This window comes from Ambystoma mexicanum, chromosome 10 (assembly GCF_040938575.1).
Source record: "Ambystoma mexicanum isolate Mex_15411 chromosome 10, UKY_AmexF1_1, whole genome shotgun sequence".
Taxonomy (NCBI): Eukaryota; Metazoa; Chordata; class Amphibia; order Caudata; family Ambystomatidae; genus Ambystoma; species Ambystoma mexicanum.
In genome coordinates, this window is record NC_090932.1 from 1218238291 (window position 1) to 1218263238 (window position 24948).

Genomic DNA, 24948 nt, shown 5'->3' on the forward strand with positions numbered 1-24948 from the left:
TATATAGGGGCCATTTCTGACCCCATTGATGTTCATGATGCTTGTATGTAGAATTGGAAGTAGTTATTGTGTAAAATTATTTTGATAGTTCAAGAGTAAACACCTTGGAAGCTCAACAGTGTTCCTCCCGTAGGAGTGCTCATTCCAATGCTTCCATACCTTCTTTGTGAGGGATCGATGTATATAGACTTTGGACATCGAATGAGATCAAAGTACAGTTTGGCAGAAGTTTCCCCAAACCCTTCAGATATTTCAGAGAATGAGACGTATCACGCAGGTACGTTGATGTGGCCTGTACAATAGGTCGAAGGACTTTATCAAGATAAATAGCCAAAGGGTCAAAGATGCTGTCCGTTCCTGCAACTATTGGTCTTGGTGGGTGGTTCTTAGATCTTTATGAAGCTTGGCCAGTACATAGAATACAGGGGTTACTAGAAATACTTTCAAGAGAAATGATCTGGTTTTCTGGTTGATCCATTTGTTGTCAAGGGCTCTATACAGGACTTCTTCAATCAGAGTGCCAATGGCCTGTACTTGATCTGTATCCACTTTGATGTAAGTGTCAGTGTCATAGAGTAAATCCATACATCGATTATTATAGAAAGTGGTATCCAGTTTTACCAACACTCCACCTGTGTCCGCTGGTTTCAATTGTAGAGTTTTGTCATCAGACAAGTCCTTAACAACATTTCTCTGCTGTATGCAGATGTTGTAATATATCACCTTATTATAGTTAATGATCTTGATATATGATGTCATATTCTTCTCAAAGATGTTCAGAGTGGCGTTGTTAAACTAAGGGTCAAAACTACTTTTGGGTCTCATCTCTAAATAGTCAAATGAGACTGATGCCTACTGCATTGGTGATTGTAGGTCAAAGAATATTTTAAGACACATCTTTCAAATGAGTCTGAATATGTTTGCTTTTTCTTCAAAGAAGGAGGAGCCTTGTATAGGTACAAAGGAAAGCCCTAGATTCAATATGTCCAGACTTGCAACTTTATTGTTGTCTTGTTTGTGTGGCTTGTTGGTTGGAATTGCTTATATTAAGGGTTGAAAGGTTTTTTCCTTGAATTTGTTAAACACAACCTAGCATTGATGGTGCTTGTGAAACATGCCTGAATGCTCAAATCACAAAGATGTCAATCCCCACATCTCTTAAGATCCTCAAAAGAGTGAAATGTGTATTTGGTTGCATCTTTGAGAGTTATCTCTCTTGGGCTGATAAATCTATGCATGCAATCTATGATAACTCCATGCATAAAAGGCACTGCCCTATTGGATAATTACATTAATCTCACACCGAGTCAAATTCCAGCTTTCACGGTTTCAGATATTTTACAAAGCCACATACGCTTGTTGCCTGAAAATTGAATTTCCTAAATTAAGATAGCCACATCATCTAGACACCTACCAACTGCTTGAAGACTATCCAATAGGTTGAGGTATCACATTTTGAAAATCTGTAATTGAGGTCATTTGATTTAACCAAATATGTACAAAGTTGGCCAAGCTTAATCTTGATGATATTTTCTGAATTAGAACTAGCCTTAGGAGAGGTAAGTGACCCACATGTGATTATTGGTGCTTTTAATCAACACATTTGGTACAGTGTAAAGACGTTGCTGGAGGCACCAAATGGGGATCTAAATTGAAAACCCTGTGTCAGACAATAGTCAAGCTGGGTTAGAATGAACTGGAATGTGATCAGCTGAAGTGGGAAGTGGCCAGGAGGAGAATATTGAGGTGTATTTTAATAATATAAGTAACTTGTTACTGGCATATAAAAGCCTGGTCAGCAGAAGAGGGCCAATCGTGACCAGGGAGCATGGAATGACTTTACTGAGGCTGTCAATCAGAATGATCACAGAACTTTCTTGAGTTCAGGTGTGAAACATGGTGTCTCCCAAATAGAAACCTGCATAAGTGTTAAAAGTTGGCAGACCCACTTTGCAGGAATTTACCAGGGCCAAGCTCTATTGTCAGGCACAAATCAGATTTTGTGAGTAGGGGATATGTTTGGAAAAGAATAAGAGGGTTGATCAATTGCTTCCTTTTCCCAGGATGAGTTGGCATGTGCACTCTCATCCAAAAAGACAGTTGAGGACCTTTGCAGGGATGAATTCCGCTGGACCTTCATAAGGTGAATCTCTGATTATAGCACTGCTTTAGCAGAGATAGTTTAATGTGGCCTTAAACTCAGGCTGTATTCCTTTTTCCTCGATACTGAGTAAGATAACTAAAATCTTCAAGAAGGGGGATCACAACAACTTGGCCAGCTGCAGAACGATATCATTGGCCTGTAAGGTATTTGGGAAGATCCTCCTTGCCCGAATGCAATATTGGGCAGAAACAGGTGGAAGGATGGGTACTGCTTGGGAAAATTCAGGCATGGAGCAGATATTGTAGAAAAGAGCTTTGCTTGAACTTTTGTTCTTGAAACATGTGAATCTTTACAAGGGGTTCTTGTATTTGTTCTTTGTTGACTTTACAAATGCCATTGATTTAATTGGTCATTTCAAATTACGGGATACCCCTTGGAGTGAGTTTTTTGAGCCATACTATTTAAAGCTCTTTCAAGCCCTACACATGTATACGGTCAGGTGCACAAGATATTTGAGTGTATTTATCAAGGGTGTGAACTCATTTACAGTCTTCTTAGCCTAATTGTAATGGATGTGTGGATGATGCAGTGCTCTTGCCCTGCACAGAGAATTGTATGGTCAACCTTTGAGGGTTCTTTAGGGCATAGTATACATTTAAAGGGTTTAGTATGAATATTGATGAAACTAAAGTGATGGTCATGGGGATTAACAGTCACCTGAAGCTGAAGGTTCTGACTGAATATTGTTAGGACTACATTGATATTCATCCCATGAAGAAAAGGGTCCTGGCTAAAGGCGTATGCGTGTCAGGGGCTGCTTGGTTTGCTCACGAAATAGACAAATGGTAAAGAAGACTCTTTTGTTGTCTCAGGCAGCCAGGGGGAGCACAGAATTTCCACAGTCATCTGAGGTCATCCCGGGTATCTGCACACATTGGTGCATGTTGCAGATGTTATATGATGCAGCATGCTTTGGGGTCATACCAAATATTCATCATTTATGAATAAGGAAAATCATTCATTCTCTGTGTACTAGTGAATGATTCCTCCATTTTGACAAGAGAGGAACTGTAGGTGCTGCCTTTCTGTCATTTGGTGTCCTTAAAGCCGATATTGCTATGGTACGCAGTTGCCAACATGAACAATTCCAATCTGTAGGTACTTATCCAGTCTTGTTTTTTTTCCTTTGCGTTTTGAGGCCTGTAGTTCTGCTTTTCCAATTATAAAATTCTAACTACTAGTACCAGAATGCAAAAAAAAACAGCGACTGGATAAGAACCTACAGAGAATGGAATGAAACAGGTTGGCAACTATGCATTTTCTACAATCTGAGAAAATCCTGGGACAGTAAGCCTAGCCTATTTTATGCTCTGAAAGTATCATTGTACATGCATATTTCAGGTGGCTGGCCCAGAGACTCAGGTGCAATATCGCAAAGGACTAAATATTGATTGTATTGTAAATTTATGGAGGGAGTGGAAAGGTCCAGATTTATAATTACCTCGGTCTGAAGGTTATTCCCTCCTATTTTTCTTTTTTCTTAAAATGTGTGCACATGTACATTTGTATTTTAGAATATTATGCCTTTTGGATGTTTTATGTTGTTAGGTGAATTGGAGTAATTTTTTGTTGAAATGTGAACTGTATATTTTATATAATAATTGAGTGATTTTTCTGAATGAAGCAGATTGATTAATTGATTGATTGACATTGAAATTCCTCAATGAGAACGCAGACTAATATTGAATGAAATTGAATCCATAAAAACAAGTTTCTAAATAGTCTTCCTAAATGTGAAAACCCCCTGCGAAGGACTATAGTGTAACAGTGTTTTAGCCTCATCCACTCCTTTGCCACTTAACTGCGACATATCTTACAAGAAACCTTAAACATAGGTATTCATTAAATACAATACACCAATTCATACATACACTGAAGGCACGGACAGATTTTCACATTTCAGCAATACAAAGTCAAAGATGGAGTTGATTTATACAGTTTTTGAAATTACGCAGGTGATGTAGATGAGGTGAAAACAGCTTTGACATTCAGATGAACAACATTTACATATCAAGAATTACTAATTATTCAATTCGAATGATTAGAATTCAGAATGAATTTCTAGAGTGTTTATGGTAGCTTTTAACTATCGCATTCCTTATATTGTTATGACTAGTAGAGTGTCCAGGAATGCGGCTATTTTCGGGACAATGCGTGTTGTGAATTGAAAGGTTTTATGAGCGGTGTGCCTTCAATTCAGAAATTGTTGTAACAAAGGTAAATCTGAATTCCTCAAAATGAAAATATTGTCTCTAAACAGAGTTGAAAGCAGCCATGAGCTGGGCATAAAGAATTACTCTGTAGGCTTTATGACCTCAATTACAATTTAACAAGGAAAGCAGGATAACACTGTTGCAGACCCATGAACCACCTATCTCCAGCATCAGACAATTGTTAATCAAAATTGTACATTGCCATCCTTACAATTATGTTCATACAAATGGTTGGATAGGCGAGCCTTTATGATCAAGAGAGATTGTTACGTTTTCGTTAAGAATATATAAATGGTTTTGAGCACACAAAAGACACAAAAGAAAGATATGTTCACCTGCTTGGGATTTTGCAACTAGACAAATCACATGCAGCATCCATTAACTGGAAAAGCATGTGAATAATTGAACTGGATATATTTCTTACATTCAATCTGTCTTATATTGAAAATGGGCTATACTGTTTTCTTTTTCAGAGAATTTTGTATTGCACATTTTTTTAAATGGGGTGATCCCCAACCAATCCCCTCCAGCATCCTTCTCCTTTTTTTGCACACCTCAGCCCACTTTACCACCTTTTTAAAAGAATTTTATTTTTACTTGTTGACAGTGTACATTAAAATCAATAAGGAACTTTAAGAAAAGACTAAATGCACACAAATCAGACACATAGTTGCCAACATGAAATCAAGTGTCAGGAGTCACATCCAGGGGTAAGATATCAGAAACCTTGCACTGGTGCAACTGCAAAGTTACACGTATTAGCACTAGGGAAATATTTTCCCTATTTTTAAAAACACTGCGGCTTATTTGAAAACCAGTGCACCATGACAAGTGCAGTTTTGTCTGTTATAAGCACCAGGGCAAACATTGCACTAGTGCAAAAAAGATGCATGTTCACATCAGGGCAAGGTTTACCCTAGTGCTAATACAGATTTTTCAGTAGGGCAATTCCTGCCCTAGCGCTTGAAGGCATGCCCCTGTACACTCACGCCAGAAGGAATACAACCCAAAAGGGAAAAAAGCCAAGAGATTGCTTGCAAGGATCACAAGTTTTATTCATACAAAAAGTCAAGGTGCAAGCAAAGGACTCTGCTGCTCCAGAACGTTCTGACAGAGTCTGCATGAACAACACATTATAAGGGTACACAGCGTCATCAGTGACATCATTGTATATGGTCGAAACTCGCACTGTTAATTGGTGAGACCCTATGCATGGGCCTGCTCCAAATGGGTGTGCCAGGCTATGATTGGCTCCAGTCTTGTCCGCTTGTCTCTTCTCACGTGGGGTCAGCTGAGCTTGTCTCTCCAAGGACTGAAGGTCAGGCTTTTCACATGTTGCCATTTCAGGGTTACTATTGTACGATAACACTACTACATCATTATGGCATGCGTCTGGGAAACTTGGGGACTGGTAAAAGGGGAAGAACATGGTCATGCTGACCCACACATTCTCTGCTCGGTTCATATCGCACTCTCCGCTCCCAAGGCTTCCACCCTCGTTTTGAGCTATAATTTATTCCTCCCTGTACCTCGTACTACAAAGGGTGTATTTATGGGATAAGGTGAAATGGTCATGTTCTTTAGATCGTTTATGGCCATTAGTTTTACTGCTGGTGGTCAGAGGTCATCCACTATTGTGGAATGCAGGGATTTGTGTACTGGGTCAGTGGTGGGTGCCATTACTTCTGATGGGCTGGGTGGGGGTTGGAGATCTGCTGCTGCCCTGGCTGTGATGAATGTACACTGCGAGGAGCCTGGTGCTGTTTCATGGCCTTGTAGGGTGCATTCCTCTCTGGGATAATAAGTAATTGCAACAGTTAAGGAACAAAGGGAAGTTTCTATGAGAATTAGCAGCACAGGTTCATTTCCCCTCAGTGTTTGGGCCTGTTCAGGTTTCTCTGCCAGACCTACGTTTAAAGTTCAGCCATGTAAGACTGAATGTGTCTACCATAACTATAAAATGGCATCTCTTTATATGTGCACACTAAGTCTATGCATCTATGTTTCCTGCAATATTTTATTTGTTCAGTGTTTCTTAGCACACCGCTCTCCCCCTGGTACATTGCAAGTCTATCTATGGGACGCGCCTCATTCTAAAGTGCCTAGGGGGCTGGGAAAGGCTAATTTCTTTCACAACATGCTTATACCATGCCACTTGTCATGGTGCAATGGTTTTGGAATATGTACCAGATTTTATATAAATAGGGCAAACTTTGTCCTAGTGCTAATACTGTGCAACTTTGCACTTTCACGGTGCAACGTTTTTGAAATCCTCCACCACCAAGGAGGCCACAGATACAGTTACAATACCCAGCAATTGATCAGATATAAATGCATCCAAGTTGATGAGCGATTTATATAGTTGTTTGAAAGGGAAGCAGTTAATACATTCTATCCATGAACATTTTGTCCATAAAGGCTGAATTAGTATATACACTCTGGAATGTGTATCATGACTGAACAATACAATCTGACATCAAGAAGATGTGTCATGTTCTTTCATTTTCAGAATTACTACAATTGTTCATGCTTACAAGTCAGGCATCACATGTAAGTTTTATTCTCCACATTCGTTTTTTGTTGTTGTAATGCATTTGGGGCAAAAACATGGTGAAACGTATGTTAGTAAGGATGCAATGATATCTGGGGCTGGATGGGGGTCTATTTATTACAGACTGAAGACAGTGATTGATTCATTTTTAAAAATGTATTAGATATTACAGACTAATACAGCATTCTAAAAAATCTTTTTCATATGTGTATTGTAGAACTCAAAACATGTGATGTATGGACAAATTAGATGATGGATACATTGCATCTAAGGCATTTCAGAAAGAGGGGGCACATTAGGTGAAGGAATATCAAACAATAAATACATATGGAACATTATAAAAAAATGCATGTTTGGGGAATACCCATCAATCCACTGAATAGCAAGTGAGGGCAAATGTATATGAATTGTGCTACCCATCCATTGACATGGAGGGTGGGAGGGCCCAGACATTTTATTTAGCCACAGGTGTCCATGCATCCCTCATGCCTTCTGTAAAATGTCCCCTGTCCTGAGGATCCATGGGGACAGTTAAAGGGGTGGAAAGGTGACACTGAAGCGACCATACCGAATACTAGATTTTTCAAGGAACATATGAACAATAGGTTTCATGTCACGTCTGGGCTCGGATGGATATCATATACAGTCAAACTTCTCTCCTATTGTATATCAGTTGTTCCTCCCAAGCTCTGAAACGCTTGGTGGAATATATTTTCATTGTTGAGAGTTATCCTTCTCCAATTCTATAAAAAGTCTTGTTTATCAAATGAAGAAAGGCAAAACAAGTTGATTGATTGATTGAATGATTGATTAACAACATTTACATAGTTCAGCCATATCTTGAAAGGTTTTTAGGTGCCAGCCACCCGACTTCTAGTGAAAAAGAAGTATGACTGACTTAGTAGGATGTAATTGTACTGGCAATGCATTACATGTTTTTGTAACCTGCATAACAAACCAGCAGCCCTCTTTCTAGAAGAGCCTAAACAGAAGGCCAGATCATATTGGTTAATTGGAGCTTAAGGATCAAGAGATATGTTAGCATGGAGTCTTGTATTAAGAGATTGTGGGCCAGGCTCTTAACACATGTATAGGTAAGGCAAGCGATTTTAAATTGCATTCATTGTATCCCATATGTCCAGCCAGAAAAAATTATTGTCTGACAACAGATAGGCCTTACCTTGAGCATTGTCTACCTGAAATAGCTTACCTGCAGGACTGCCAAAGTTTAAGGGATGTTCTTTTTCAAATGCGAGTTACATACCCTGTATGATTATATTAATATGCTGTAGGGTAAGAAGTGGTATGAACTTTTTTTAAGAATCTGAGCTAGTGGATAAGGCTATTAGCCAAAGGGTTCTAAGAGGACACCAATGTTTCGAACGTGTTACTCTAAGGAGAATGCAAGCCAAATAATGGGGAACCTTAAAGTTCCGCAGGATTTGTTTTCTTCCTTTTCTTCCTTTTCCCAAGAAAATATATTTGTAAGTGGTGCTCTGTCATTCAGGTTTGGGTGTTGTTTTGACAGTCCAGAAAATGCTGGAAATCCCACTCCTCCCCGCAAACATCAACAGTTACCTGAGCATCATCCACATAAGACAAGAAATTGCCTTACTGAAATGTGAACAAGATGAGACGGACAGACGCAAGAATGGCCAAAATAGTCACTGAATACCACACAGAGAGCACTTTTTGCGTGGCTTATAACTTAGCCCCCCCACCCCCCGGACGAATCCTCAGCAAACTTGGCCCCTCGGAATGATTCAGTGAAGTCTGGTGCAGTTTTGTCAATGGGTAAAAATTTACAGGGGGGTCCCAAAATGCCACAAGGAGTGCCAGCTCGGTCCCAAAAGCGTGCTTTTGTAAATTTGGTGTAAATCCGTCCAGTAGTTTATTTTTTGTTTAAAACAGCCAAAAAGTAGGTAAAAATAAATGTGTGATATCTGGATCCAGTCCACGGACTCACTTCTCTACTCAGTATGCGGACATCCCACTGGACCAGATAAGGTGGGGCAGTGGAATACAGATAAAATTGAGCTGTTTTTCTAGGTGAAAAAAGTGGGTGAGGGTGCCTCCCAGTCCACGCGGACGTAGAGGTTTTCCACAGGCAGCGCTGAGAAAACACATTTGGGGTTATTTGATGGCTGAAAGAGGGAATGGAAAGGGTAGGGGAGTTGAATGAAGATGATATGGAGCTGCATTTCTAGATGAAAAAGGGGTGTGCATAGGCTGCCGAGTCCACGGTCACCTCTTACTGTGCCCGGACATTATATGGGTGGCAGAGGGTTCTGGGTGAGTTTTGTTATTTGAAAGTGTATTGTATGCACTGTGGCAATTACATATATATTTCCTCCCTCTGACTCACCTGATGTCTTGCTTCTTTTCTCGTTTCCAGTGTTATGTTAATGACACACAGCTTTCCTTAAACTTCCCTAAACTAATTTGTTCTCCTCGTTTTGTATCCCTGAGTGTCTGACTGCTATTGCGACATTGTGTGAGACTAACAATCTCTGTCTCAATAGTGTATATGGCATTTATGATTGTAGTTCAATTGAGGATAGTGCACATTGAAGTCTTGTCCACTTTTTAGACTGTTTTTTTTTTGTTTATTTATTTATATAGCGCACTTAGCCTTGAGGCATCTGGGCCCATTACTTGGTTACAAGGAAAATATATTTACAGTTACAAAAGTTACATGTCACAAAGACACTATATTTACAGCTACATATGATATGGGTTAACAAAACAGTAAATGTATCATTGCATATGATGCACGATGAGACATATGAGTTATTTACAGAAGAAAATTGTTACATAAACCGTGATGCAAGATGAGTTGTTTGTAGTTACATATGGTGCACAAGTTGTAGGTGACTTTGAGGTGAGAAGAGAGGAGGCAATGAGTGCTGTGATGGTTAGTTATGTGTAGCACAAACTAAGGTTCTTAATCCTCTTTCAAAATAATCCATGTTTTAGCATTTTTTCTGGAGTGGTGGAAGGAAGGTTCTGTTCTTAAGGTCAGTGGTAGTGTATACCACAGTTTAGTGGCAAGCACAGGGAAGCTGGTACCTCCTGCTTTCTGAAACTTGAACCTGGGGAACTTCAGGCAGTGAGCTTGTGCCAATCTGGTAGGGCATGCAGTGGTGTTACGAGTGAAATTGTCAGCCAAGTAGCTTGGTGCCTGGTTGGCAAGGCACTTATGAGTGAGTGAGAGTGTTTTGCACTCTATCCTTTGGGAGCCTGAGAGATATTGGGTGTTTCATCTCAGATCCAAGATATGTTGGGTCCTTGGGACATTCAGTGCTGCTCTCAAGGCATTGTTTTGAATTACTTGCAACTTGTTGATGTTGTGTTGACCAGTGCCTAGGTAGAGTGCATTGCAGTAGTCCATTTTGGAGAGTACTAGCACTCTGGCTAAGGAAGTGCAATTAGTTGTGGATAGAAAAGGTCTCCATTCCTTGATTAGCTTACATGTGTAGGCAGTAGATGAGGATATTGCGTTGATTTGTCTAGTCAGGGTAAGTGAGGAATCTAGGTTGCCTCCTAACGTTTTGACATCCTTGGATGCAATTATATTGTTACCGTCGATGTTAAATGATGACTATAGTCTGTCGAGATTGTTTAGTCTGGATTGGGAGTGTAATAGGAGTAATTCGGTCTTGTTGTCATTGAGACAAAGTCCGTGCTTGGCCATCCATGCTTGGATGATAGTATAGATGTCATTGAGGACTTTAAAGTCTTTGCAGTAGTCTCCAGTGAACGGGATGAGTATTTGGGTGTCATCTGCGTAATTTGTGTAGATGACACTCAAATGATCAAGTTCGTCAAACAGAGGTTTTGTGAACACATTATATAAGGTTGGTGAGACACAAGAACCCTGGGGGACACCGCAAGAGACTGGTGCTGCCTCAGCAGTGGCAGAGGGTGCGAAGAGCCTCAAACATCTGTTGTTTAGGAATGACTATTTGTTATTTTTTTCTAGTATACTGTTGTCCATTATTCCCATTAGCATAATACAAAATGCTAATTGGAATGTTGGAGAATCCTATTGAGTCTAACTACTTTAATGAAAAATGTAAAGTAGATGGAGTCTATAAGCTTATATCTTTTTTCTATTTTTTAACTGTGAAATGTGGTTACTAAAGGAACATAACATTTTTTGGTGCTTATTGTTATTTTTTTCTTTTTGCAGATAGGTTAGGAGGTAGGGTTGGAGACAAGTAAGGGAAGATAAAGTGCTCCCCCAGCAGAGTGGTGTGTTACAGTATATACAGAGTACAGTTATCTTTGAAAGATATGGATCAACATAATATTTTATAGCTTAACGTAGCTGGTGGGATCTTGTGCCCCATAGGAATAGTCTGTGTTGTAGCAGTATTGCTTGAGGAAGATGAGGTACAGGAAGACAGACTACTACCTCCTGAGAAAGGATCAGCCTTTCTCAGAGCATTGCAATGGTTGGATTTGGTGTGACAGCGCATGGAGGTGGCCCCTTAGGAGTACTGCCCAGGTTGTCCATGACTGAGTACAACATTGCACATGGTGCATTTGACTGTGGTAGCTTTTGCCTTTAGTACACCCCCAATGGTGGTAAAGAAATAAAACACCCATGATTCTCTCTGTGTGCTAGGGTAGGCATTTCCTCTACCTCATCCTCCTGGTCCTCTTGATTGTTTTCTGAATGACTGCACTTCTTCGTTTGTCTAAGCCCCCCAGCTGGTTGCAGTGGTGGTGGTTTTGATGGTGCCTTGTGGGAAGGATGGATGGCAATAGCTGATGCCATTTTCGAAGATAAACAGCAGTTCTGCTAATATTCTTCCAATCATGTGCTGTGTCCAAGATTGCAAATGGATAATCGTAAAAATAGGTGTAAGAGCTGTGAAAGGGTACATTTTTCAATAAAAACATCCTAGATCAGAAGGAAATGCAGTTTCAAACCTTCAAGAAACACAAACCTGTTCGCACAGTGAGGACGTGTTCACAAAGTGCGGACATGTTCGCGAACAAGTGATCATGCCACGCGCGTGCGAGTTCACGTGACACTGTCCATAAAGTCTGTGGGGGCGTCAGACGTTTGTGAACATCAGTGAACATGAAAACAGTGGACAAGTTTGCAAAAAGTGTATAGAAGTGTTGAAAATGTTGCTAGGAGGTGGGGAATGCCACAGTTTTAGATTAAAATGTTGTACATCAGTCGGAAATACAGCTTTATTGGGGGAAGTATTATATCCGGAAGGTGTAGCAAATTAGCAAGCACTGGTAAAAACCCATAAAAATCAATGGAAAAACTTTGTCAAATTGCACGGATACAAACCTATGACATTTAGTCAACAAACTTTGGTAAAGGGACATTATGGTTAAGTTGCAGTAATAAAAACCTATGATATTCATTGAAAATACTTTGTTAAAGGGATCTCATGGCTACAAGTAAAACCGAAAATACCCAGACATTTGTTATATGGTAAGCTAAGCAACTATAACTCGCACCACCACTGTGCACTGCTAACACTAACACCCAGGACATCAATGATGACAAAACATATGTAATTTATTACATCACTGATGACATCACATATTACATTATTTGTCATAAAAAGTTCTTACAAGGGGTTGTGTTCACAATGTTGGTAGCAACTTGTCAGATGTGATGAGGAGGCCTATCATGAAGTACTCCATGTATTAAAGAATGTACTCATCTAAACAAAATATTATATTGGAGTGTTGTTGTTACTACAGGAACGTCATTTTACATAAAACGTACACATAGGCAATGGCTGCAGAATACACCATAGAAGTAAAATATGTTTTATCTGGTCATTTTTTATAGTAAAATAATGAATCCTACCTTATCACAATTGTCAGTAATGTTAAACATGGAATAAATAGCTAACAATTCTGGACCTACAATACATAGGAAGACCCACAATGCATCCAAATCAGAGGCAAATACAGGGAAACTAAAGTAAGGAAGAAAGAAACAACATCACCAGAAAATGTCAATTAAATTCAAGTTCATCTTAATGTATACAAACTAATTGTGTGTTTATGGCCTGCTTATTGCCCTGTCTATGTGCACCATAAACTCATACTAAACCCTAAGAAAAGTAATTTAAGAACATATGACAAGGTTAACGTCTTGCTATACAGCACTTTTTGAATTTTAACATTGTGACTGACAGTGAACAAAAACACATACCATAGATATATCAGTGAACAACATTTGTGATGTCATCTTTGATGTCCTAGTTGTTAGTATTAGCAGTGCACAGTGGTGGCGTGAGTTATGGTTGCTTAGCTAGAGACCCAAGCTACTCCTCACTGATGAGGCCCAAAAAGCCTGAAACATGTTTGGGGACGATTGTGGTCTCGTGCAGAAGGGATGTGACCTAGCAGTTCGGACTGGACTGCCCCTTTTGGGGTGGGACCAAGCCTGATTTGGATATGGTCTTTCCCCTTCTTTAAGGGCTTGGAAGGTGAAGAACAATGGTCTGAAGGGGTGCCCAGAGCAATGTCAGACATTAAGATTCATTGTAAACCTTCCAGCCATCACCTCATTGTTTTTGCTTTGTCACCCTGAGTGGGACTGGTATGCCCAGACTTGGGTTCCGTGCCTGCTGGGCCTAGAGACCCAAGCTACTCCTCACTGATGAGGCCAAACAAGGCTGAAACATGTTTGGGGATGCATGTGGTCTCGTGCGGAAGGGATGTGACCTAGCAGTTTGGCTGGACTACCCCTTTTGGGGTGGGACCAAGCCTGATTTGCATATGGTCTTTCCCCTTCTGTAATGGCTTGGCAGGTGAAGAATGATGGTCTGAATGGTTGCCCACAGCAATGACAGAAGTTCAGATTCATTCTAAAGCTTCCAGCTATCATCTCTTTGTTTTTGCTCAGCTTACCATAACTGGCGAATTTCAGCGGTTTTTTTGGTTTAACGTGTAACCATATCGTCCCTTTAACAAAGTTTTTCACTGAATTTCATAGCTTTTTATTAGTGCAAGTTAATCAATCAATTTCAAGTGCTTTATTTGGATAGACCATTAAAACACACATCACCAATATATCACAATAAGATACATGAAAAAATCACGAACATAATATCAACATGATACAAAAGGAACGATCAGTAGATGCCCATAAAAAAACAATAGGATACATAAAAGGCATATCATTAATAAAATCCGAACATTCCCAAATCACTCATAGGATATGCTTTCCAATTACAAAAGATTCAAGGGAGAATATACTTGCAGCCCCAGTTTGTCAATATAGTTTAACAGCACTAGAGCATGCAAGGGGGAGAATAGATGAAGCCCCTTATGCAGCACTATTGCTGGGACTCTCACTACTCAGCAATCTCAAGCGCAGAAGCCACGCACAGAGGACATACTTAGCTTTGGAATACACCACCTTCCAGTACACCGAGCGATAAAAAAAAAGAATAATTGCCTCACTAGTAGTTCGTTTATGCATCTGTAGCAGGAGAGGTCACAAGTATCTTTCCTGCAGCTGCAGTAGAACTGGGCATTTTAGAATAAAATGCACCAAAGATGTGTCAGCTAACTCACAGACAAACTCTAGAATTAAAGTGAAACCAGGAACGTGTATTGCTTGCAACAGGCAAAAAGCCAAGTCTAAACCGAACAAAGAGAAAGCGTTTGCTCGGGGGTTGAATCATATTGAAAACATTACAGCAATTCCCCAGCAAATTGATGAGGTAACTGTCTGGCCCATTCTTTAATGCAATTGCTAAGGACTCAACATTTTCTTTGGAAGCAACCTGGGCCAATAGTTTCAGAGCATGTTTCAAAGATGCACAACAGTCCCTGGGAGAAGACCACATTTGGTTAACATTTAACCTCGACAACCTGGATCTAACATGCCACAACCAACCAGTTTCCAAACCCATTTAGTTTCAAGAATTCTACTACTGCTTCCCTATAAGGCAACAAATCTGGTGATGCCCTCAACCAGAGCCAATATAGGGATGATTTTAAAGATATTTAGTCAGCCACGACCTGGGCTTGCAAATCCCTAAGAAACAAGGAGGTAGGGGCATTCTTTGGTAACAACTCAAAGACAGCCCCTTGGTTATAGCATTCCCCCAAACTTCGCTACCATACATTGCGGCAAGAAGGACCTGTCCCCTGTACAGTTCTATAGCAGGGGAAATTGCCCACTTCCCCTACTCTGAAAGAAAGATGAAATTCCACCCCTGTATTTAGATCAGGTGGCCCTAGCTTTTACCGCTTGGTCTGTCCAACTTGATACCTCATTAAACTTTATCCCCAAATAATCAAATTGTTTGACCTGTTCTAGAGCTTGGCCATTAACCCATACCCTCAGATTGTGTGACTTAGTAAAAGGCGGTTTAAATTCCATTACTTATGTCTTTGAGACATTAACCGCTAGGCCAAGGGTATCACACTTCTTCACAAATATATCCAATGCTGCTTTAAGACCCTTCAGGGTAGTAGCAAGGATTGCCGAATCATCCACAAAGAATAAGCATGGCCATCGAATTGCACCAATTTTAGGGCGGGGTCAATTGTACCTACTTCTAATGCATCAAAAATTTCTTGGATAAATAGAAGAAAAAGAAGGGGCGCCAGGATGTAGCCTTGGAGAACACCTCTTTTGACAGTAAATCGATTTTTATGTTCGCCTCCCGTCCCATACCTGACTGTTGCGGTGGAATTAGGATAAAGAAGCTTAATAGCATGTTGTCTCCCTTTTTGTAAATTGCAACAATTATAGCCTCAGACCAGGTAGGGAGAACCAAATTGGACCTAATAACTGCGTTGAAAATTCCCGTCAACATCGGGATCCAAATTGCCGGCTTGTCACGGAAAAAATCAATTGATATCAGGTGCTTCCCCAACCTCTGACTCACAGATAACCAACAGCCCCTCTGACCGATCAAGGACTGGGACTAACCCTCCCTGCCGAGACTCCCCCCTCCCTATTAGAGTATATTTCAATAAAGTGGACCTGCCATTCTTACCCTGTAATAACACAATTCAGGTCACGTCCGCTGTTGAGCTCTTTAGGGGATATCAATTTCCAAAAATACACCATATCCCTGAGTAGCTGCATTCAGGGCATCCCAAAGCATGTAGTTGACGCTTTGTAGATAGAAGCTGTTTAGATTTCAATCTCACACCCCTTAGGACACACTAAACCTGGGGATTTGACATAACACACTATGTCCTTCTTAGCTTGGGTGTACGCCGTGTCATACCACAGAATATTTCTGAGTAAGTGCTTCTTAATCGTACCCCATGTGGGGGTTAATAAGGGCTTTAAAATGTTGCTCATCCTTACTAATTCCGAAACCACCAGCCTTTCTGAGATACTCCTCTCGGCAATAACACACATATTAGCCCCGCTGGCTGCATACAGTTTCTGTTTCGGACCTCTCTCCAACCAAGTTTCCCATTTCATTGACTTTCTTGAATGGCCTTCCACCTGAATAGGGCAAGACGGGATATCAAGAGACCCCCCTCCAGACTCATTTACCTCAACTTCACAAGAGAGAGAAAGAGGCCTATGGTCACTATCACACGGGTCAATTATGATCAGTTCATGAACCCTAGTCCAATTACTCGCTGTAATAAAAAAGTAATCTATATGGGACTGACCCTGGGGTCCCCTAAAGGTTGGTTGCACAGGGAGATCACCAGAAAGTCTGCCATTACAAGCCCTTAATTGCAAACTTGAAATAATACAATCCTTATCCAAGGCTGCTTTATGTACTCTCCTAACGGGGCTAGCCCTCAAGGGAGAGATACACCAGGCCAAGACCTGGTCTTCCCAGATGTCTTCCAATATGGTTAAAGGTTCCATCTGGAGATTAATATCACCAGCTAACAAGAGGAATTGGCTCACCATAATAGATGGACTAGTTAGCCAGCAAGAACCTGATGCCCGATGAAGTGGATACCCCCAAAACCTGTAAGTCAGGGCTCCTTGTAGCGATTGTTACCAACTCCCAAGCCAGATTAATATCTACCCAAATCGCCAATCCCACCATGGTCTCCCCTTAGGGCCCCCAGTAACATGGACTGTGTATGACACATACCCCTGGAAAGCAATTGGATCAAGGGTCCAGTACCCCAGGAAAGCAATTGGATCAAGGATCCAGGTTTCCTGAAATAAGATTACCTGGTGGGTTCTCACAAACTCACTCCAAGCTGTATGCACAATATGATGCTTAAGTCCCGCAATATTCCAGGACAAATATTTTAATTGCCCACTGGCAACCCCATTAGTTGAGCTAAGCAGTCAATCTACCAGGTCCAACGATGAGGATGCCTCTTCCCCAACAACCTCCATGTTACAATCACAGCTCCTCCCACTCGTCGCAGGAACCATAAGGAACCCAGGATTTAAAATATTCAAAGGTGAAGGACCATGGGCATAGTTCTATTAAAAAAATTGTTGTGAATGGATCACAATCCTTGCCCCGATAGGGAGGACAGTCCGCAAATCTATGCTTAGGATACCCTTCACCATGGTCCACAAAAACAATTCAATCTTAATATAGTCCAAATTCAAATGTTGCAGGGGGCCTTGGGTACAATGGGCCAAGTCAGATCTAATGACTGATAAGCACCCCCTTACCCCCATAATCCAATGAGAAACATTCTTTTTCAACCCTCCACATCCTCAAAGGCTCCCTTTACCAGACATCGGACATTGGCCAGAAAGAGTAGCGGGGTGCTCAAGATCCCATCCCCACCAACACCAGTATGTGGGCTATGGACAACACTTTTGAATCTCAGGGGCTGTAGGTTTGAGCCAGTCAAGGGATTACCCCCCCCCCCATTCACCCACCCTGGGGGGAATCTTTCTTAAACCAGAGGCATGATGTTGGTTTTGCATCTCGTGTGTCCAGGAATGTCTACAACCCTGCTCCCATGGACAATCATCTCAATGCACCTAGAAACACCACCAACAGCAGAGGGCCTGACTCCAATATCCATCTCAGTGCCCTTCCTTGCCACCTGAAAGGGGATAGGGGCCTAGTTCTTCTCCTGTGGTGCCTTAGTACAAGACAACTGTTCCAAATCCCCCGGCATGAGACTCATTGAATGTGACAGTCTACATTTATTAGCTGGTTCAATCAGGCCCTTAAGATCCTTTATTTGTCCCAAAAGGGGGCCCATACAGTCTTCAACTACTGCAACTATTTGTCTCTTGATACAACCAATGCTCTTGGTTATCAAGTTAGCCAGCTCCAGGACATTTGGAGAAGCCAACTCCAGGTCACCCTGCACTTCACTTTGGGTACCCATTTTTTGAGGGCCAAAACAGGTCCCCTCTCCGATTCATCTGTAGCTTAACAGCCCCTTGTCTAGGTTGTATCGATCTATTTTTCTTCCCATGGAATACCATCTTCCAAGAGGTCTCGTTAATTCTCTACCCCTATGTGGAAATCCTCATAGACATAATGGAAACAAAAGTTGCTTGCGCCTACAGGCCCAACCGCTGGCTGAATTTTCATTAAATTTGTGCCAGGAGCCGCGGCTTGGTCCCGAAAGTAGTTCATTCGAAAATGGTAGAAAATTGGTTTAAAATAATGAGTGATATCTGGGTGCAGTCGGCATACTAATTTCCTGATTCAAGGTCTGTGGACACGTCTGGGCCAGTCAGGGGGTGATGTGATGTCCGTGGACATCATACCTGCCCGCTGATTGGATGCTGAAAAGCGAGAAGCATGTCAAATTTTTTTAAATGCCCGACATATTGGTTCTGCAGATAGTTGGCAGTGTCAGTGGATAGCCTGGTGGGAAAAGAGTCTGGAAGAAATATTTGGGATTATTTGGTGACTGACTGAAAGAGTGGCTGGAAAGGGTGTGGGAGTGCAATAAAGTTGACATGGAGTTGTTTTTATAGGTGTGCAAGTGCCTCCAAGTCCACGGCCACTTTTGATGTCTGCGGATATCATCTGAAATGCAGGGGGTTTAGGGCTAGGTGTGTTATTTGAAGGTGTCTTGTTATATGGTTTAATTCTATTGTGGTGGTTGTGGCCACTGCCCACACACAATACAGTAATATGTATATAATAATTATAAGTAATGTAGTTGGAGTATACAGTATTTATAATATGGTGGAATGATAGAATTGAAGTGTATATGGCATTTATGATTGTAGTACAATTGAGGATACGGCTTGTGGAATATATATTTGTTTATACTTTGGGCCTCATCACGACCTCGGCGGTAACGCCGGTGGTATTAGCATGGGGGCTATTTAGTAATAGCACGGGATCACGAGTTGGGCAGACTTGGAAGTCCCCATTCCCCATTGAGCCCATTCGGGAATGCCCCATTGCCCATTGGGCTCAATGGGGAAATTTCGCGCTCATACCGCTGGCGGATTTCCTGCCAGCGGTATGAGCGCGAATTCTCGGCAGATTTCACACCAGCTCAGAGCTAGGTTGAAATCCGCCGAGACTTTGATTCGGCAGACCCTTAAATCTGGAGGTAATAGTACTACCGCCGGATTTAAGGGTTACCGTCGAGGTCGTGATGAGGCCCTTTGTATGGTATCTTAGTTGCATATAGTAATAAAGCTGGACTCTCTGGCTCTTTTTTGTGTGAAAAGAACTGAATATTTTGCTAGGCAGGATCAGCTGAAAGCTATAATTGCATACAATTGTGCATATACACTTACCTAAACAGTGCATTTTATGTACTATGTTTGGTAGAACATTGGTGTGTGCAACACTTTTGTTATATTGACATGAACAAATCATTTGGGCATTGGGAAAAAAAAATCCATGCAGGATCAAAAAAAAATATTGTAATATTATAATTATGTGAGTGTAAGTGTAATAGTATGTTTGTGTATAATGTGTTGCCTTTGTTTTTATATCTGCGTCAGCAGTATTTGCCAAACGTATGCGTAAGATTTGTGTACGTAGTTCACTGTATGTTATTTTTGAAGGGATGTCACAGGTCATTTATTTTTTAATACATTTTAAAACAGTGCCAAATTTGGGAGCATATTTTATCCACAAAAGCATGTGGATGTGTGGTGATCCCCTGGATGATGTTGTTTTCTCCAAAAGAAGTGTTGCACTTCTCTGAGCAGTGGGGTAGTTTTATTGCAGATGTAGTACAGCATGGCAATGAAGCGATCGTGAAAGTATCTTCAGACATTAACAGGGTAAAGAGAACAGAGCTCTCAGGGTGTTTTTATATCTATTCAATCTTTATTTTGGTTTGTAGTGTGTAAGAAGGTGTGCACAACTTAAAGTAACAAACCATGTGGTGGGCCTAGGTTCCTTAGCATACAATGTACATCAGCATGATGATGGAACCAGTATTGTTTTGTACCATACATGTTTGCCAAGAGATTTGTGATATTTGACTGCAAACATTCATCTGTATCTTTTGAAACAGTTTGGAAGCGGACATGTTTGAAACATTGCAGCTAGTTTTGTGCAACTCCATAACAGTTTCTAGTTCACTTTTGAACAGGAAATGGAAAGTGTATTCTACATTTTCTCTGAATCTGGGGTTTTCAGAATACATTTGAATGATATTCTGATGCACTAACTTGTGTGGATCTTTCATCATATCGTATCTTCCTCTGTTTCCTGTAGGTAAGAGTAGAGGAAAAGAGCATGCTTTTACACTCTTTTCCCATATGCTCATAGCGGATACTTTGGCTTGACGCATTTGATATGTTTCTAATGTGTCTCCAGTGGTATCTTTGGAGTCTAGTTGGTGAATTGTATACTGTTCTAAAATGTTGGCTGAAGTAAAAAGCATCTACATATTGAAATTGGCCAGTTGCTGGTGAATCTTGAATTATTTGGGTGGTTTCGCTCTATGTTTATGTCTTTGTAGTATTCATTTTCTTTGGTTTACATATTGTAGGGATTGTCTAACTTTGGCTAAGTCGACTACTTGCTGCCAATTTGTTTTATCTTCTGTAGGTACACCATTAACTAGTACAATCAAAGATTGATCTATTGGCTAATTTACTCCTAGAGTTTCTACATTTTCTTTAAGATCGAATGGCAAATATACTACTTTGCCACGGATACCTTTTAGTAACTCAGATGGAGGCAATTTGGCTGTTTTCAGTTGAAGGTGTATTATAGCTTGAAATGGGTGTATTGCTTGGATTATAATGCTCTCGTACAGTTAAGTTGTTGGAGAGTCTTTGGAAGTGGGAATATGTCTACGTTATTACTGATAGCACGTGATGACATTTGGTTATTGTCAAGCTCTGTATTGCTGTATGTGCAAACCTTTGAAGGGTTTGTTATTTTGTATTTACTTTCTGCTGTTAGATATAAAGCTAATTGGAACCATTGGGATTCCTCATTGTCCTCTATTTTGTAGGCCATATCTACTATTTTTGTGCTCTTTTTATAAAATGTTCTGCGACAACAGACGCATACTTAGTCTGGTATTTGAGCAGATGTGTTTTGAAACTTAGCTATTGCTTTTTTGTAAGGGTTTCTAAGGAGGTTGGTGTTGGTCAACTTGAGTAAGAAGATGGGCCATACCATTTCTAGTGGTTGTTGGTTTAGTTATGCTGAGTGAGGTTACAGGTTGTTTTATTTTAATGTTTTCTATACATTGTTTTAGAGGTAGATGGCAATGGGCTTGCTTTTATTCATATCTGCTCTATTTTCCTTTGTTTTACTATGGAGTTACTTTTTAGTTAGCATTCTGTTAGGTTTGCAGGGAAAAACAAAGTTTGGATCTGAACATTGTGGAATGTATGTGCATGTATTGTGGATGGGTGTGTGGGTGTCATTGGAGAGATGAAGAGGGTGCTGTGTGGTTCTTTAGTGGCATGATACGTGTAGTTGAGAAGGTTGTAAGAGTAATTGTCTGTATAGGTGGGATGGGTTTTCGTTCGTGAGTAATTGAGTGGTGGTGTGATTGAATAAGTAGGGGCATTACGTTATTTTGAGGAAAACAGTGGGTGTTATAATGGGGATGTGTCGATGGAAATAGAATGAGTGTGAATGTTGCAATATAATGCGTAACAGTGAAATAAATGTTGTTGATATGAAAAGAATACTCTATGCTAATATAGAGTGAAAGCACCTTGTTACATTTAGACAAATATACATGCTGAATTGATGTACTTACTTTATAGGATGGGAAGAGCATTTTTTCTCTATAACTTTCTTTTGCCGTCTTCTTTTCTGTAATTGTAAAAGAAAGTTAGTGGGTATATGTGGTAATGTTAAAGTACTTTTAGTAATCAATGTCATTATTTATGAATTTAGGAGGAGTTGTTGGGAAAAAGAGTTAAGAACGTCGTGTTATGGGGTGTACGGAAAGCATGTTAACTATGATGTTAAAACAATTGGAGTATGATTAGTGCTTTTTTGCACACTAGAAGGGACAGGGTAAACATTGGTGTGAGAAAAAGGTGCATATCTAGGTTATTTTTGAGCTGCTGATTTTAATAGAAGTGCTGTGTTTGTAGTGTAATGTATTTCTAATATGTTGCAGTGTTTTTAAAGAAAATGAAACTGTGGCCGATTGGTAATGCAATGGTGGATTGTTGATGCTGCAATGTTTGGCGTTTTATAGTAGAGGTTTGGAAAGAAGAGTACTTTATTTGTAAGGTGAAGTGTTGTATATAGATACATTGGCGGTATACACATATGTGTGAGCAGGTAGAGAATGGTGGCAGGTTAAGGGATGTAATGAGTGAGGTTGGAAAGTGTGACATTTATATGGTATGAAAAATGAAAAATGTTGACCGTTTAAAAAATGTTTATGTTTTGGAGCATGTTCAAGAAAGTAAAAAAAATGCAGATGTGCATTTATAGCAGCACTGTGTGTAGTGATTTTGCAAAAGAAAATAAAAGCAGATGGAAAAGATTTGTAGCACATATTTAAGTTGCAGTTGGTGTTGGAAGTTTAATATGTTTGCAGTACAGGCATACTTGCGAACATGCCAATATGTACATGCATACTTGCCAACATGCCAATATGTAGGTGATTATGAAGTCTTGTTTTTTTTCTTTGTTATTCTTGGTGTTGTAGTTGCACGTTTCCCATTAGAAAACTTGGACTGCAAATCCCAGAATGCATAGAATAAACAACGACTGGATACGCACCTACAGATTGGAATGGGTCTTGTTAGCAAGTATGCATGTACTGTCAAGATATTAAACATCCACACATTTAATGGCATTTAAAAATGTTGTACACATGTTTTGCATCTGCTTTTTCTTTGTTTCATAAAGAAGTTACACACAGTGCTGCTTTAAATGTATATATGCATTTCTTAACTTTAGTAAAATTGTGACATTTTTGAATATTGCATTCCAGGCCTGGTTATTTTATTTTTTGGGAATTCTGGGACTTGTAGCCCAAGTTGTGTAATGGGAAAAGTGGTATTACAAGTCACAGCATGGAAAAAAAGAAACCACGACTTGATAACCAGCTATAGTTTGGAATGGGTCATGTTGCCAAGTATGTATGTACTGCCAACATATTAAACTTGCACACAACAAGTGCCACTTAAAAAATGGTTGACATATCTTTTCTTTCTGTTTTTCCTTTCTAAGTGGCAGGAACCCTGTATATATACATTTGTAAAAGAGTTGAAAAAATATTTTAAAAAATATAAGTATACTTGTACCTTGTCTTGTGAGATGCAGATGTTGCTGTCTCGGCGTATAGAAATCCTGGAGAGTTTTATGGTAGTTTTTGTTACAGGTGGCTGTGAGTGACAGGAGACATGTTCTCTGAGAGTTCAAGAGTACACCTGAAGTGTTGAACAGAGGTGACAGGGTTATATGTCGAGTTTTTGGATGTGATTGGTAGATAAATGCGTGACTGTTTGAAAGCAGCCAATGAGGAAGTGTTAGAAACATTAAAATAGAAAGGGTAAAAGGGCTGCCCTGTGGTACAGTGTCCGCAGTCATCGCAGTAGTACGCAGACACTGTACTAGCCGTCCAGGTTTTTTTAAGAATGTCTGGCATGGAAATATGACTGCAGAGAGCACAACCCGTCATGGTGTTTGTGGACAGCTGGGTATCAGCCAATCAGGTTAACTGGGTGTGGTGTACTGGAAGAGAGGGTAGCACAAGTTATTTTGGTGAGTGCACTGAAGTTGGCTATGGCTATGTGTTTGAGGAAGCAGAGTGTATGAAGTATGAATTCTGGGAGATTTGTGGATCCTTTAGCTTAAGGTGTATTCAAAGCACTGTGGATAGTCTGAGAATACTGAATGCAAAGAATTAAAATGTTCATGGTATGGAGTTCGAGCAATGAAGTGGGTGGAATGCTTCCCGTTTTGGATGAATATGGTTTACTTGAAGCATCCGGACATCATAGTAGTTGACTGTGGAGGCAACAGCTTGTTACCAGCTATGTTACCGGAATATCATTATGGTTTGCAATGAAGGTGACATTTAGAAAGTTGATGGAATAGTATGTTTCTTTTTGCGGGATGTTGGCATGACATCTTTTCATAATGGAAATATCAAATTTCATATTGTCAATGTTTTTCAAAGAGATGGAGTGCATCTACCTGATGTGGGCAATCAGATTTTTCTTGAAAACGTTCAAAATGCATTGAAGCAGTTTCTGTGAACACATAACATGGGGATTCAAGTATTCTTTAAAAGTTGAATTAAACAAAAAGGAAAAAGAGAAACAAAAATTAGAAGCACTTTTTGTGAAAGTAGAATATTTGTTGGTTAAGTCAAAAAGAGAAAGAAAAGGTTCTTTTAAGAGCCACCATTTTTGAATGCCCCATGCCAGGAATTTTACCAGTGTTCATGTGCGGTCCGCGGACTGTGGAGGCTGCAAAGGGTCCTTTGATGTTATTTTCAGTTCTATTTTTTAACTGAAAGGTGGCTCCTAAAGGAACAGTTTGTTGTGTTTTTGTGATTTTGTATTTTTGGGGCTTTTGTTTTAGGAGAGGGAAGGTGCACTGAGGGAGTGCAACAACCACAAAAAATGATAGTGGAGCTAGTGGCCAGAGGAAGATGTTGTGCGGGCTTTAAATTGTAGGTATTTGGCA